Source organism: Ictidomys tridecemlineatus, chromosome 2, assembly GCF_052094955.1.
Source record: "Ictidomys tridecemlineatus isolate mIctTri1 chromosome 2, mIctTri1.hap1, whole genome shotgun sequence".
NCBI classification, from domain to species: Eukaryota; Metazoa; Chordata; class Mammalia; order Rodentia; family Sciuridae; genus Ictidomys; species Ictidomys tridecemlineatus.
The window spans coordinates 4,415,295-4,431,247 of NC_135478.1; the positions used below are offsets into that span (position 1 = coordinate 4,415,295).

Consider the following 15,953-nt stretch of genomic DNA (forward strand, 5'->3'; position numbering starts at 1 on the left):
ATTGTTGTTTTTCATTTCCTCCTGGAATATTTTGATGATAATGTTCTGTAGTGCAGGCTTTCTTGCTGAAAATTCTTTCAACTTTCACTTATCATGAAAGGTTTTGATTTCATCATCAAATTTGAAGCTTAATTTTGCTGGACCTAAGATTCTTGGTTGGCATCCATTTACTTTTAGAGCTTGGTATGTTGTTCCAGGATCTCCTGGCTTTGAGGATCTGGGTTGAAAAATCTGCTGAGATATGAATTGGTCTCCACCTATCCCCTATATATGATCTGATTCCTCTCTCTTGCAGCCTTTAAGATTCTATCCTTATTCTGTATGCTAGACATTTTCATCATAATGTGCCTTGGTGTAGATCTGTTGTAATTTTGTACCTTTGGTGTCCTGTAAGCTTCTTGTACTTGATTTTCCAATTCATTCTTCATGTTTGGGAAATTTTCTGGTATTATTTCATCGATGAGATTGTGCATTCCTTTGATTTGAGTCTCTGTGACTTTCTCTAACCCAATAAATCTTATATTTGGTCTTTTGATGCTATCCCATAATTCTTGGATATTCTGTTCACGGTTTCTTACCATCTTCACTGTGTGGTCAACTATTTTCAAGATGTTCTGTCTTCCAAGTGACCTAGTCTGTTGGTGATGCTTTCTATTGAATTTTTTATTTGGTTTATTGTTTCCTTCATTTCAAGGATTTCTGATTAGTTGTTTTTTCAGAATTTCTATTTCTTTCCTGAGGTAATCTTTTGCTACCTGAATTTGCTCCCTTATCTCTTTGTTGGTGTGTGTCTTCAATGTTGCCTGTATTTGCTCTCTTATCTCTTTTTTTGAGTGATCAATTTTTCCTCTATTTGCTCTTATGTCATTCTTTAATTTGCAGATAATTTTAATTATGTACATCCTGAACTCTTTCTCTGATATTTCATCATTTGTACTGTCAATGGATTCTATTATTGTAGTATTTTGGTTCATTTTGGGCACTTTCTTCCCTTGTTTTTTCGTGTTGTCTATGTGTCTTCTTTCTTGCAGTGCAGATCTGAGGTATTGCAGTTTGTGCCCCTGCAGATTACCTGTACCTCACCTTTGTGTTGGGTTTCCAGTCCTGGCCAGTGTCCCAAGATGGATGCTACTGCAACTAAAGGTGGTGGCAGCAATAGTGGAGGTAACTCAAGCTAGCAGTGGGGGTGTCCCAAGAAGGATACAATCACTTTCAGAGATGGGGCTGGAGGGTGGGCCTTACAATGGCTTTGGGTTGCCTGTTCAGAGATGCAGTGCTTTGGCCTGACCTGCTGCAGCAGGCAGCTGCCTTCAGGCCCTGTCTGTTGTCTCAATGTGGAGGCTACTATGTGGGTAGGGCTATGGCAATGGCTGCTGTGTCCCAAGATGGAGGTAGTCTGAGGGAGCAACACATTGGTAAATGGGGAGCCCCACCTGCTCCTCTGCTCTGTCCGGGGCAGTCCTGGGCATGGACTCTCACACAGGTCAGCGGGGACAGTACTGAGCCTGACCTGGGCCTGGACCCCAGGGTGCATCAATGGGGACTGTGCTGGGCTTGACCTAGGCCTGAGCTCCTGTGCAGGTCAGTGGGGGTGGTCCTAAGCTGGACCCTGGGATCTGGAGTGGGTCTGCTGGTTGGTCAGGTGGTCCTGGGCCTGACCTGGACCTAGGCTTAAATGCTTTCTTGATTGTGCATAATTTGTGTGAATACAGAGTTGATTCTGAAATAATGCCTGTTCAAATGATTTCCTGTTTGGGGAGTTTGGCTTGGATTAAAACTTAATTTTCCAATTTGATTCTTGAAAATGACTCTTTTATTTAGGTGAAATTTGTTTCACAAATCTGAACTATTTTAAAGGGAACAAATCAGTGACATTAATACATGCATGTCCACATTCTGTGAACTAGATTCACAAATGTGCAATGGTCATCTCTGCCCAGCTCTCAACACCTTCATGACCTGGTAAGTCAAATGCTTCCCTATTAAGCAGGCACTTGCAAATCCTCCTGACCTCCTGCTGAAATGGGTTAATTTATGTCTGTGTGTATGTGGTGCTAGGCATTGAACCCAGGGCCCTGTGCATATGAGGGAAACAATCTACCAACTGAGCTATATCCCCAAACTCCTCCTGCTGAAATAAAATCATACAATACTTGACCTCTTGTATCTTACTTCTCTCAGTTAACATTGAATTTTCCAGTGTATCCAGGTTATAGCAGGTATCCTCCATTGCCTTCTGTGCATGAAGAGCATTCCATTCCAAGTATCATACCCTGCTCCCCATGCATCTGAAGAAAGACATTCATACTGTGCTCACCTTTGGCCTTTGGGATTTGGGATTTTGGTGCCCTGAGGACTCATGAACAGGGATTTGTTTGGGTCCAAGTTTGTTTCTTCAACACATACATATGGGAGTCAAAAAGCTCAGACATGGTATTTCCATGTTCAAACTTTGAGGTTGCACCAAATGGTTTTCCAAAGTGGTTGCATTGGTTTACATCATGCTGGCAATATATGAGGACTCGAATGTCTCCATATCCCCTCTGGCACTTGTTTTCATGTTACAGTACTGGAGACATCCACATGTGCATGAGGTGTTATCCCATGGTGCTTTTCATTTGCATTTCCTTAATTTCTTTGATGTTTGCTTTTCAGACTCAGGAATATTTTCTTTGGAGAACTGTCTATTCATAATCTTTGTCTGGGCTGGGATGTGGCTCAAGCGGTAGCATGCTTGCTTGCATGTGTGCAGCCTGGGTTCGATCCTCAGCACCACATACAAACAAAGATGTTGTGTCCACTGAAAACTAAAAAATAAATATTAAAAAAGCATAAAAAAGAAAGAAAAAATAATAATCTTTGTCTAGTTTTAAGTTTTTCTTCCTTATTGATTTTTCATATATTTTAGGTACTAGATCTTCTGAAGTAATTTGCAAACATTTTCTACACTTCAGTAGGTTATATTTCCACCATGGTGGAACTATCATTTGATACTAAAACAGTGATTAATTTTGATGTATTCCAACATATCAAATTCTTCCTTTATTGCTTTTCCTTTTAATGTCATATCTAAAAATGAAGGCCATACTTATAGTCATGAAAGTTTAACCATGTGAATGTAAATTAGAATAGCCATTATGGAAACCATTAAAGCATTTTTTCAAAACTCTGAAAATAAAATTATTATACAACAAAGCAATCCTATTACTGGAGTATTTCCAAAGGAAAGGAAATTAGTGTGTCAAAGATGTATCTTCATACTCAGAATTATTGCAACACTAATCATAATAGTCAAGATTGGGCATCAACCTAAATGATCAACATTCATCCAATAAATGAAGAAAATATGGTCTTTATACTCAGCAAGCTCTATACAGACATAAGAAATGGTGAAATCCTATCATTTTTATCAAAATGAGTTGAGCCAGAAGACATCATGCTATGCACAGTGAGCCACCCAGACAGACATCATGGATCTCACTCATGTAGGATCTGAAAACATTGATTCATGTATATTCTACCAACATAGTGCCCAAGTTTTAGCATTATAATATGCAGCTTACTTTAAAAATATAATGGAAGTATATTTCAGAGAAAATATTGACTCTAATTCTCTCTTTTATACTCATAGCACTTTTTTATTTAGGCTAACTACATTTCAAATGTTCCCTAGTAGCATGTGACTAGAAGCTACCTGGTTAGAAAGTGTGATTTTCTTGGCTGTTAAACAATATTTTCAGAACTATATAAGGATCACAGGAAATTAGGTGGAAGCACAGATAGATACCAGGCACCCAACACCTGCCCACCTTCTCTTTTCTACTTTTATTTACATCTTATATCAGTGTTCTACACACCATAATTGATGGGTCAGTATCAGTACCTCCTTACTAAGTCAAGTCTGTAATTTATATTCTGATTCCAATTTTTTCTGTTATATGTTGTGTGGGTTCTGGCAAAAGTATAACATGGCATCTACTATAATTGTGTCATACAGAATAGCTTCACTGCCTTGAAATTCTCATGTGCTGCAGGGCCAGAGAAGTCTGCAACCTGTAACTTTGTACCTTTTCCATTTCTTCCTTTGCTGGGATAAGGGGACGAATAACACTAGGACATCTGTGGATGACCTCAGTATTTGGGGAGATAGAAAAAAATAAAAATGCTTTATCATCTTTATTGTCTTCTGTTTTAGGGGCAAATACAAGGTCTTCCCACATAGCCCCCTATTCACATAAAAGCATAAGTATTGGGAAACCCCAATGCTGTGGATGTAGAGGCAGGTTATGACAATATTTTGATCCAAGGTGTAGCATGCATAAAGAAGAGAACAGGAGCAAAGAAGGTCAAAGGTCAGAACAGAAATATGCAACTGGATTCTGCATGGACTCTGTGTTGCTGATTTAGGGTTTCTAAATTAAGCATGGTCATATGCTGCCACAAACCATAGGAACCACATGTGTTTGTGGGGCCTCTGTACATGAAATTTGTATGCAGACCTGTACGAGTCATGCAAGGAAGATTCTGGACCTTGGTGTGTGAGGCAGAATCTCTCTAACTTAGAAAGGGATCACTGCTGCGCCTAAGATGTTAGCTGGGACCTGATGGGCACAGGCCCCTCTGAGACTTTCACTGTACACCTGAAATGCATCCTCTGATGTCCCTCATCCCAAATAGCTTTCATGTAAACAGTTTCTTGACACAGGCTTGGGACCAAATATGCTCAAGGGAGGGTCATCCCTGGGGCTTTGCTATCTCTGTTCCTGAGTGAAATCATGTCACCTGGGGATGGAGAGGACGATCCTCAAACATGTTTTCAACTTGTGTTTTCAACCTGATTATAAGACCTCAGATGCAGAGCCCTAGGCAGAAAGAGTTTCAGACTCCCTCAAGGGAATGTAGGAAGCTGAGCTGAAAAAAGTTAGGGGGGTTAGAGACCTCTCCATCAACACACACACACACACACACACACACACACACACACACACACAGCATATGTATGAACCTGCCTGACAATGCAGGTTCCACCTACACCCAGAGTTAGAGCCTTGAAGACATGTCTGCGATGCTCCCTTGGATTATTATCTTGCTGATCCTACAGCTTCCTCTCCAGGTTTGCTCCCGACAACTCCACATGCCTGGTCATAAGGAAAGCCAGTATGTACAAGGATGGAGATAGGGTGATCACCGCACATTTCCCCCTTTATACTGTCTTTCTAAGCTAAGGAAGCGATGATCTGGACCTCATGTCTTCTAGCATTCAGTAAGCACCTTTTTCATTTCTTCATTTTCTGGGTTATGAGGATGATAATACTAGGACAAAGGTGAATCAGCATTCCTTGTCTCCTGTCCCATCTACCCAGAACTGTCTCTTGTTTATTTTGTGACTTCCTGTTGAGAATTTTTCTTCCTTCAATGTGGAAGAGAGTATTCTGCTTCTCTTCCTATTATCTTCCCTATTTAGGGCTCAACTCAACACCCCTATCCAAGCTGGGCTGTCATTCCATGAGATCAAGAGGTTTTCCATAAAAATGTCCTCCAAGCCACTGGCTTGTGGTCTTGACTAGGAAGTACCACAAAGCATCCTTCCCAGAAAGGCTAGCAATGTTTCTTTTGTCACATATATAATGCCTAAAATCCCTGCAGAGAAGCCACTGCTATTTGCTTGAACACAATTCTAACCATTGACATTCACATACTCTTTCAAATAAACTACAGGTCATTATTTCAAGCCAGGGGATGCTCCATGCCTCCTGGAGTAGCAAGTCAGCCCAGGAATAAGAGATCAGTCATCTGATACTTTTATGCATTCCCATTTGATCTGTTTCACTTGTATATTTACCAAGCCTCAGGTTTTGGAAACTATCAATATCAGGTCAGCCAACCCTTTAATTAGTCAATACCTGAGACAGAAATTCAGGAAATTCTAGCAGTTATTGTGTGCGCCTGTGAGAAGAATGGATGTCACTGAAAAGAGTGATGCTGGAGTGACAGGTATTGCCTTTGGAGACTGTCCACATTTCTCGGCAGATATGGCAGTTAGGAATTGGGCTCTCCTCCCTGCTGTAGAAGATGCCCACACCTATCTTATATTTTCACATCAACATGTTTGTCTGCTATATTTTCTATTCTCTGACAGTTTCCCCATGTTCATCAAGATTTTTTCTTTTCCTAACTTTCTAAGGGGCATTTGTACACTTTTACTGATGTATTTTTGTAAACACTTTGATTCTGATATTTACCACTTACGTTTTTTATGTCATGTCAGATCTGCAAGCTATATGGGGATGGCTCTCAGGGAATTCTGGTCCTAATGTCCTGAGACTTACTAAAATATGAAGTCGTGTGTGGTACATGTTAAAGACAGTAGGTAGATTGTTACTCCATGAAGACATATAGGGACCACTGCACTGAGGTTTGCATTGGAGAGAGGAATTGGACCTACTTCTGCACATGGCATGGACATGGCAATCAGGGTGAGTCCCTGGATGAAAATGACTAAGAGGAATCATCGGGGTAAGGGGGGTTCTGCTTAAACTTTCCTTGCAGAGTTCTTCCAAAAGGCAGATCAAGGTGATCAGATCTCACCTCAGGGGCAGAGAAGGATGAGGAACTGCTTGTATACCAAATTTCACCAGATAGTAAGGACATCTTAGCAGATTCGTTTAACATGGACTTTGTAAGGACCACCCAGCAGATCAAATTGTGAAGCCCCCTTTAAAAAAAAAGTTTATGGAGAGTCAGGTATACTCAGGGAACAAATCTATGTCTGGGAAAAAGAAAACAATTAGATATATCTCCCTGGAGCCTGGCTCCTGGAGGCTAGAGGGAGACTTAGTCTCTCTCCCTAGGAGACGAGGTGAGGCCACCTTGCTCTTGTTCCCTGCTCTCCACTCTCAGTAGCTCAGAGTCTAGTGAGCTTTAGCAGGTGGCTCTCTCAGACCTGAGCCTGAAAACCTGCCTGTGTCTGAAGGATCATCCCTGCCACCATATGACCTTCATGTCCCAGCTCACTTGTCCACTGGGCACAGGATGTTAGGGGCTGATCAGAATGCCTTAATTTCTTATAAAATTGGAAGTAGAAACCAAAATACTTTACAGCAAGGAAAATGTGCAAATATATAAGAAAGATGTTTGCCTTTATGTAATACATTTGCAAAATACAGTTTTAACTTTTTATTAGAGGATGGGAAGGCATATCTCCTTCAGAGTCCTTAGTTACTTCATAGCTTTGATAAGTCTTCATGTTGTTGGATACAAAACAACGGCATGTTTAAACCACCTGCTGTCTCTATTCCTCTATTTCCTTACATAACAAATGCCATAAGTACCTCTGTATGCGTGTCTTCCATGTATTATCTTACACATAGAGAATACCATAATCCATGGGACTGGTATAATTTTGCCCACACACTAACTCTCACATGGTCCTAGTTTTCTAATAGGCTTTCACTTTCAAGTTAGCATAATTAGGAAGATGGTAAACAGGTTATTGATAGGTGGTAGAACACAGTCCATACATGTTGCTCTCTGATTAACACAAATTAATTCCTAGAATTACAGTGGCGGGACTCAAGGCTACATGCATATCAAAGTCTTTTTATGCCTCCTGACAATGACTCTCCAGAACCAGACCCAAGGATACTTTCACAAGCCATCAATCAAAGGACTGTTTCCTTCATATTTCCTGTACAATACGGTCTGATCTGACGTGAGAAATGTTTTCCCACTGGTTACCATTACATTTCTCATACAAAGAGTTGAATTGATAGAATATATTTTTGCTACCTTGCATTTTAACATTTTGCTCTTTTGCTGTAGGCCCTTTATTTTTTTAAGGACATCTTACATGTTATGGGACAGAAATTTTCATTGGCAGTATCCTAAAAATACATGGTCATGCAGTGGCTTGTTTTCAAGATTTTGTTACAAGCCATGTTCAAGGGGAACAGAGCATAAAGTTTTAGGTTGGGTAAAATCTAATAATCTTTATCTTAGTCTTTCATTGTTTGGAATGTATATCTGCTGTGCAATATTTTAATTTGAAACACTGTTTTTATTTTATTTATCCTCACAAGTTATTTAGAGGCTTTGGAGTTGATTTTGCCCCAAAAATAAACATATGAAAATCATCTTAATGTTTTTATTACTACAATGCAGTTATACATAGTACTTTTAAATTTACAGGTTTCCTCTCACCAATTTTAAGTAAGTGAATTCATTTGTTTTGATTTTCAACTTTATTTTACATGATGTACCCACATATCCTGGTGCAATTAACACTCTGCTTAAAATACTGAAGCCAATCGGAACACGTAGTCATCATTTCTACAGAGTCACACTCTCCCTTTGTCAATCTGAATGACTTTCACTAATTTTCTGAAGATTTTATATTTTCAGAAACCTCTGAAGTAAACTTGCCATAGCCATAAAAGCCTCTTACAGAATATTTTTAATTTATTAAATATTAATTATTATACATTTTAATGGATTACAGTGGGATAACTGGATTTATCAATGTATTTTGTAATGGTCAAATCAGGGTATTAAACATTTTCAACTACAATTTTATTAACAGTAGTTCTTATTAACATGCACTAATTGTATGCCTTTATAAGGTAGTGTGATAATTCAAAACATGTATTTTATATGTGCTGATCAAATTGGAGTGCTTACACTTTCCCTCTCCTTATCATTACTTTTTTTGCAGCATTCAAACACCTCTCCTAGTGTTCATGAAACATAAAATAGGTTACTGTGAACTCTTGCCACCCCACTGTGCTGCAGAACACCAGAACATATTCTTCCTCCACCCTGCATTGGAAGCCCATGTCCAATCTCCCTCTCTTCCTCCTACTCCCTACCCTTCAGAGCCTCTAGAAATCACTATTATAGATTCATACTGACACTTTCACATGGATATATGAGAGGCAACAGGCTCCATTGGTCTTTCTGTGTCCACCTTACTTTGTGTAATGTCCTCCAATTCCATACAGTTTGCTGCAAATGTTAGGATACCATTCTATGGCTCATAACCATTGTGTGAACACACACATGGTCTCTATGCAGTCATCCATTCATGGGTGTGTAAACTGATTCCATACTTTGGCTTGCAGGAGTATCTTTGGTAGGCTGATGCCATTTCCTTTGGAATATACCCCAAAGTGGGAAAAGTGGATTGTATGGTAGATCTATTTTTAGCTTTTGTCAGGAACCTCTGACACTTCCTAATAGTGACTCTAGTAATATACACTCGCACCAACACAATATGAGTTCCCTTTCCTCCCCAACCTCACCGACCATTAAATAGGGTGAGACAACATTTCTCTTTGGTTTTGATTTGCTTTGCCTAGACACAAGAAGAAATTGAGCATTTTTCATAAATTTTTGACATTTGAATTTTTTAATTTTGACAAATGCCACCTCACATCATTTGCCCTTTTTAAATGATTTGTTTGTTATTGTTGTTGAGTTTTGTAAGTTCATTCTACATTCTCATTAGTCCTTTGTCATGTGGCTAATTTGCATACTATTCATTCTCATACTGTAGGTTAACTTCTCTCTGTGGTTGCTTCCTTTCCTGTGCAGAAGTTTTGTAGCTTAATGTAATCCAACTTGTCTAATTTTGCTTTTGTTTACTCTAATTTAGGGATAATTTTCAAAGCACTGCCTGTACAAGTCTTCAAAGGTTTCCCTTGCATTTTCTTCTAATAGATTCCTAATAGTTTCAGGACTTTATTCCAGCATTTGATTCATTTTTAGTTGCTTTTGTATTTTGCGAGAAATAAGGGTCAAGTATCAATGTTTTGCATGTGAATATCCAGTTTCCCCAAGCCCTCATTGAAAAAGCTGTCCTTTCTCCAATGTACATTTTGTTTACCTTCATGAGGAGAAAAACCCAATAAATGCAAGGGGTGTGTCTGGGCCATTATTCTCTTGCTTGGATGTGCATGCCTGGTTTTATGGAAATAGCATGCTGCCTTGGTTATTATATCTTTGTGTTGTATTTTAGAGTCAGGCAGTGAAGTGTCTTTGGTGGGGTTTTCCAACTATGGAATCATATAATCTTCACATGGGAATGATTTGAATTCCATTTTTCCTATTTGTATCCCTTTTATTTATATCTCTTCCCTAGTTGTTCTGGTTAAAATTTCAATTAGTATATTTATATAAGGGTTATCAAAGTAGATATCCTTATCTTGTTCCTCATTTCATAGGGAAAAGCTCAGTGTTCTCCTTTCAGACAGATATTGACAATAGGTTATGATAAGGTGTCATCCTTCCAACCTAAGTTGTTGAGGGATTTTTATCATGATGGTTCTGAATTTTACCAGTCTTTCTCTGCATTAAGATGATCATATGATATTTATGCTTGATTATACGTGTGTGCTCTATATGCATTTGCATACGGTGAACCATCCTTGCATCCCTGGAATTCAAACACCATGATCACGATGAATGGCCTTTGTGATGTGCTTCAGAATTCAATGTGCAAGCAAGTATTTTATTATGGATTATTGAATCTGTGTTCATCAAGGATAGTAGTCTACAGTTTACTTGTGTGTGTGTGTGTGTGTGTGTGTGTGTGTGTGTGTGTGTGTGGTCTTTATCAAGTCTTGATCACAGAGTAATAATGACTTGTAGAATAAATTTGGAGAGGTTCTTCCATTTCTATTTTATGGAACAGTTTGAGGGTCATTGATGATAGTACTTAAAAATTCTATAAGATTTATCAGTGAATCTGTCCAGTTCTAGACTTCTTCTTTAGATACTTTTGATTACTGCTTCATTCTCAAAGTTTCTTATTGATATACTTAAATTTTTATATACTCTTGGTTCCATTTTGATAGGACAATGTGTCTTGAAATTTGTCCATTTATTAAAATAGTTTTCAAGATAGTCCTTAATGTTGTTACGAATCTCCACATTATCTCCTACAAAATTTTACTTGTTATCTCCAACTTTATTTACTCTTTCTTTTGCTTATTTTAGATAAGGGACTGACAATTTTGTTTGTCTTTTCAAATATTTGTTTCATTGATCCTTTGCATGATTATTTTAGACTCTGTGTTTTTGCCTTGTTTTTTTTGTTGTTGTTGTTGTTATATCTTTTCTCCTATGATTTTGACTTCAATTTTGTTCTTCTTTTCCGAGGAATTTAAGATACACCATTAAGTCGTTTGAGATTTCTATTTTGAATTTAAGTACTCATAGGTGTAAACTTCCCTTATATTACTGTATATAAGGGAATATATATTTCACTGTATCCCTAAGGTTTTGGTATCTTGTCTTCCTATTTCCATTCGATATGAGGAATTTTTAAATTTACCCATTCATTTCTTCATTGACACCTGTTTTTTGTTTATTTTTGTTTTTTAGGAAAAAAAAGTGATTGGTCAATCCCCATGTGTTTGTATCATTTCTATAATTTTTCTTATTGTTGATTTCTCTTTCATTCCTTTATGACCTGATAAAATGAAATAAATTATTTCAATTTTTTAATTCACCGTGGCTTAATTTGTGGCCTGATATGTGATCTATTTTTGGACAAGTTCCATGTGCCAATACATAGATAGTATATCCTGTAGCTGTTGAATGGAATATTCTGTAGATGGCTGTCAACTCTATTTGATCTAGCACTCTGGGGTTTCATTAATTGTCATGCTTTGTCTGAATGATCTCTCTCTCGGTAAGTATATGTTACTGAATTTACTCACTGATTCTGTATCAGGACCAGTCTCTCCCTTCATGTCTGGTAGTGTTAGTTTTACAAAACTGGTGTGATAATGTTTGTTGTATTATTTAAAATTGTCACATCCACTTGGAGAATTTTTCACTTTATCCTGATTCATTTATTTTGTCTCTTTTCACTGATTTTAGTTTGATGTTGGTTTTGTTAAAGGTGAATCTACACCTGCTGCATTCAGGTTTATTATATTTTATGACCAGTCAGCCAAGATTTTTGCAGGCAGCATGTGGGTAAGTTTGGTTTTTAGTTCATTGAGCCAGTCTGCATCCTTAATCTGAGAATCAAGACCATTTCCATTCATAATTAATGTTGAAAGCACTTGCTTGTCCTTGCCATATTGAGGGGTTTCTTCTGGTAGTCTTAACTTTCTGTTTTTTTCCTCTCTCATTTATCTTAGAAATTTTATGCCTTTCTGTATTGAATATGCTTGATTTTTTCCTAATTCTCATTTGTGTACCTATTATTCCACTGAGACATTTTTATTTGCTATGCTCTCATGATCATCTTCTTTTCTCCCTTGTCTGGTGTATGATTACCTTAACTATCTATCAAATGCCTATTTTGTGGCCATGAATTTTCTTATTCTATGTTTATCATAGAAAGTGTCCATTTCTAACTCGATTCTGAAGGGTGACTTTGCTGGGCATAGTCATCTTGGTTGGCAATATTATCTTTCTGGACATGAAATACATCATTCCATGCCCTCCCAGCCTTTAGAGTTTCTGCTGGCATCTTCTATTCTTCTGATGGCTTGGCCTATAAATGTGACCTGGAGTTTCTCTTTTGTATCCTTTAATATTCTTTTTATACCTATACTTTTGGAAATAACACTATCAAATGTTGTGGAAGGTTCTTTACTGGTAGTGGCTTACTGAGTTCTAAATGACTCTTACATCCGAGTTTCAATGTCTTTCCCAAGATGTGGGGAAATGTTGGCCAAAAAAATGGGCATATGACCTGAAAGGATGTTTCTCAACAGAGGATTTACAAATGACCAACATGCATATGATAAAGATGTTCAACACCATTAATCATCATAGAAATGCCATTTAAAAACCTCAACAAGATACCTTCTCAGTCCAGTTAGAATGGCTTTTATCAAAAAGACAAAAAAAATGATTTCACATTGCAAACACATGTTGAAATGTCACACTGTACCATGCTCCTGGATAAGCAGAATTAATATTGTCAAAATGGCCATACTACCAAAAGCATTATACAGATTTAATGCAATTACTATTAAAATCCCTATGACATTCTTAATAGAAATAGAATAATAATCATGAAATTTATTTGGAAAAATAATAGACCCAGAATAGCTAAGGCAATCCTTAGCAAGAAAAGTGAAACAGGAGGCACCACATACCAGACTTTAAACACTATTACAGGGATTCCAACATGGCGGCGGGCGCGGAGAGATCAAGTCTCTGACCTCTTCAGCTGTGCAGGAATAGGCAGTCGTAAACAGCCTAATTCTGTTTGCTCAGGATCACTAGGCAATGCTGAGCTGACGTGGATCTGGGACAAGCAGTCTGGGCCTCTCAGAACACACACTGAACCTGGATCGGCTGAATTCAAGCTCCCGTTCGCCTGCTTCCCGCAGACAAACAGCTGTGACTCAGCACTAATCCATCCGGCTGAAACAACTGGTCAGCACTTCTGATCCTACGGAGGTAAATGCCAACCAAGCCTTCATAGGTAGTGGCCACAGGTTTGAAACGGGGCTTGGGAGAGACAGTAAGGACCCACCCGTTGCATTGGTCACCCGGCAAAGGGAAACGAACTGTCGCCATTTACAAGAGATACCACCATGGCAGACAACTGACGTCATCAGACTGCGGCGGAGGAGATAACTTCATTGAAACCTGCGGCTACAGGTGTGTAATTCGCTAGCCTTCCCTCTCCACACATCGGGGAAACCTTAAGGGCCAATCTCAGCTCTCCTGTAAGGGCCCCTCCCAGCTCTCCCGTGAGCACGGTAGCCAGACCGAGGGAATTAGAGGTGGCGCGGGACCCGCGGCGCGGGACTACCACTCCCACCAGTGCTGACAGCTGAGGTCTCTTGCACCAGCTACCAGGGGTGTGGCTACCGGAGGGGCAGTAAAATTCGCTGAGGATTCTCAGCCGCAAGCTCTACAAACTTAGGGTCTGAGGGAATGGCAAACTGGAAGAGTGTGCCCAGTCATTCATGACAACAGGGCTCCCGGGAGCAGCAGACCTGGTGTGTACCCAGTATTGTGGTGAGCGGCACCCGTGAGAGGGGCCTGGCTAGAGGAAAAGTGGGGAAGTGACTAGACACAAGAGGACGCCCTAGGCACCCAGGATTGGAGACTCACCCAGTCTGGGAGGAGGAGCTGCTGCACAGTGATTGGTTTCCGCGTATTGATAGGAGAAACTTGGCCTGGTGGTCACAGTGCCACCTACTGGAAGAGAAGTTAATCAAACTCTAAGACTGCATTTATTAGTTTTGTTTTTTTTTTTAATTTTGATTTGGAGTTTTCTTTCATTTTCATTTTTCTTTCTTGTTTTTTTAATTTTTTTTTACAATTTTTTAAAATTTTTTTTCTTCCAATTTTAATTTTTTTATTATTTAAAAAAAATTTTTTTTATTTCCTATTTTTTTCTTCTTTTGTCTTTTCATTTCTTTTCAATTATCTTATCCCCCCTTCCTTGAATTCTACCTGCTTACTCTCATTCTCTTTAGTGACTTTTTCCCTTCCCTTCTAATACCTTTCCTCCCAAGCATCAAATAAATTTATAGGAGTAAACAGTAACTCAGCAGTCAAACAGAACAAGAAGTAACATGAGCAGCTTCAAAAAGCAAGGAAGAAAAGGAGTACAAACAATGCAGGACAGCCTAAATATTCAGGAGGACCTAGAGTCATCAGAAAAATGGTCATATAAAGAACTCAAGGAACACCTTAGACAGATGAAATGGAACCTTAAAGAGGATACGAGACAGCAAATTCAAGCAGCGAAAGAACACATTGAGAATGTATTACACAAACAGATAAAAGAAGAAGTTAAGCACCTTTATCAGGAGATAGAGATTATAAAAAAGAATCAAACCATAATCTTAGAAATGAAGGAAACTATAAACCAAGGAAACTATAAACCAAATTAAAAACTCAATCGAGAGTATCACTAACAGAGTGGAGCAAGTAGAAGCCAGAACGTCAGATAATGAAGACAAATTATTTCATCTTGAAAAGAGTCTAGCCAACTCAGAAAGGCTGGTAAAAAATCACGAGAAAAACATCCAAGAGTTATGGGATAACATAAAAAAGCCAAACTTACGAGTCATTGGGATAGAAGAAGGTACAGAGATTCAAACCAAGGGAATGAGTAACCTGCTGAATGAAATAATTACAGAAAAGTTTCCAGAAATAAAAAAGGAAACAGATATACAAATTGAAGATGCATATAGGACACCGAGGACACAAAATCACAGTAGACCAACGCCAAGACACATTGTTATGAAGATATCCAATATACAGAACAAAGAGAAAATATTAAAAGCTACAAGAGAAAGGAGACAGATTACATTCAGGGGTAAACCAATAAGGTTAACAACGGATTTTTCATCACAGACACTGAAAGCAAGAAGGTCATGGAACAATGTATTTCAAACACTGAAAGACAATGGATGCCAACCAAGAATTCTGTATCCAGCAAAATTAAGCTTCAGGTATGACAACGAAATAAAAATCTTTCATGATAAACAAAAGTTAAAAGAACTTGCAGCCAGAAAACCAGCATTGCAAAGCATTTTGAGCAAAACACTACACGAGGAAGAAATGAAAAACAATAACCAAAACCATCAGAGGGAAGTGCCTCGGTAAAGACAGAGGGCGAGGGGAAAAATAATCATGGAGAAACAAACTAAATTTTTTTTAAAAAAATGATAAATAATCAAACATGGATGGAAGTACAAACCATATATCAATAGTAACTCTGAATGTTAATGGCTTAAACTCTCCAATAAAGCGACATAGGCTGATATCATGGATTAAAAAAACAAATCCAACAATATGCTGCCTCCAGGAGACACATCTGATTGGAAAAGACATACACAGGCTGAAGGTGAAAGGATGGGAAAAAATACACCACACACACGATCCTCGTAAGCAAGCAGGGGTGGCCATCCTCATATCGAATAAAATCGACTTCAAGACTAAGTTAATCAAAAGGGATAAAGAAGGAC

The 15,953-nt window shown here is 38.5% G+C and overlaps 1 protein-coding gene across 1 annotated transcript in view; it reads right to left on the minus strand.

Annotated features, from left to right (window-relative positions):
- Positions 1-15,953, minus strand: part of LOC144371740 (vomeronasal type-2 receptor 116-like) — an 86,202-nt gene that overhangs the window by 51,222 nt on the left and 19,027 nt on the right. The window contains exon 2 of the mRNA XM_078034798.1: positions 14,086-14,169. The gene's annotated coding sequence lies outside the window, so the exon portion shown is untranslated. The remainder of the gene's footprint in view (positions 1-14,085; positions 14,170-15,953) is intronic.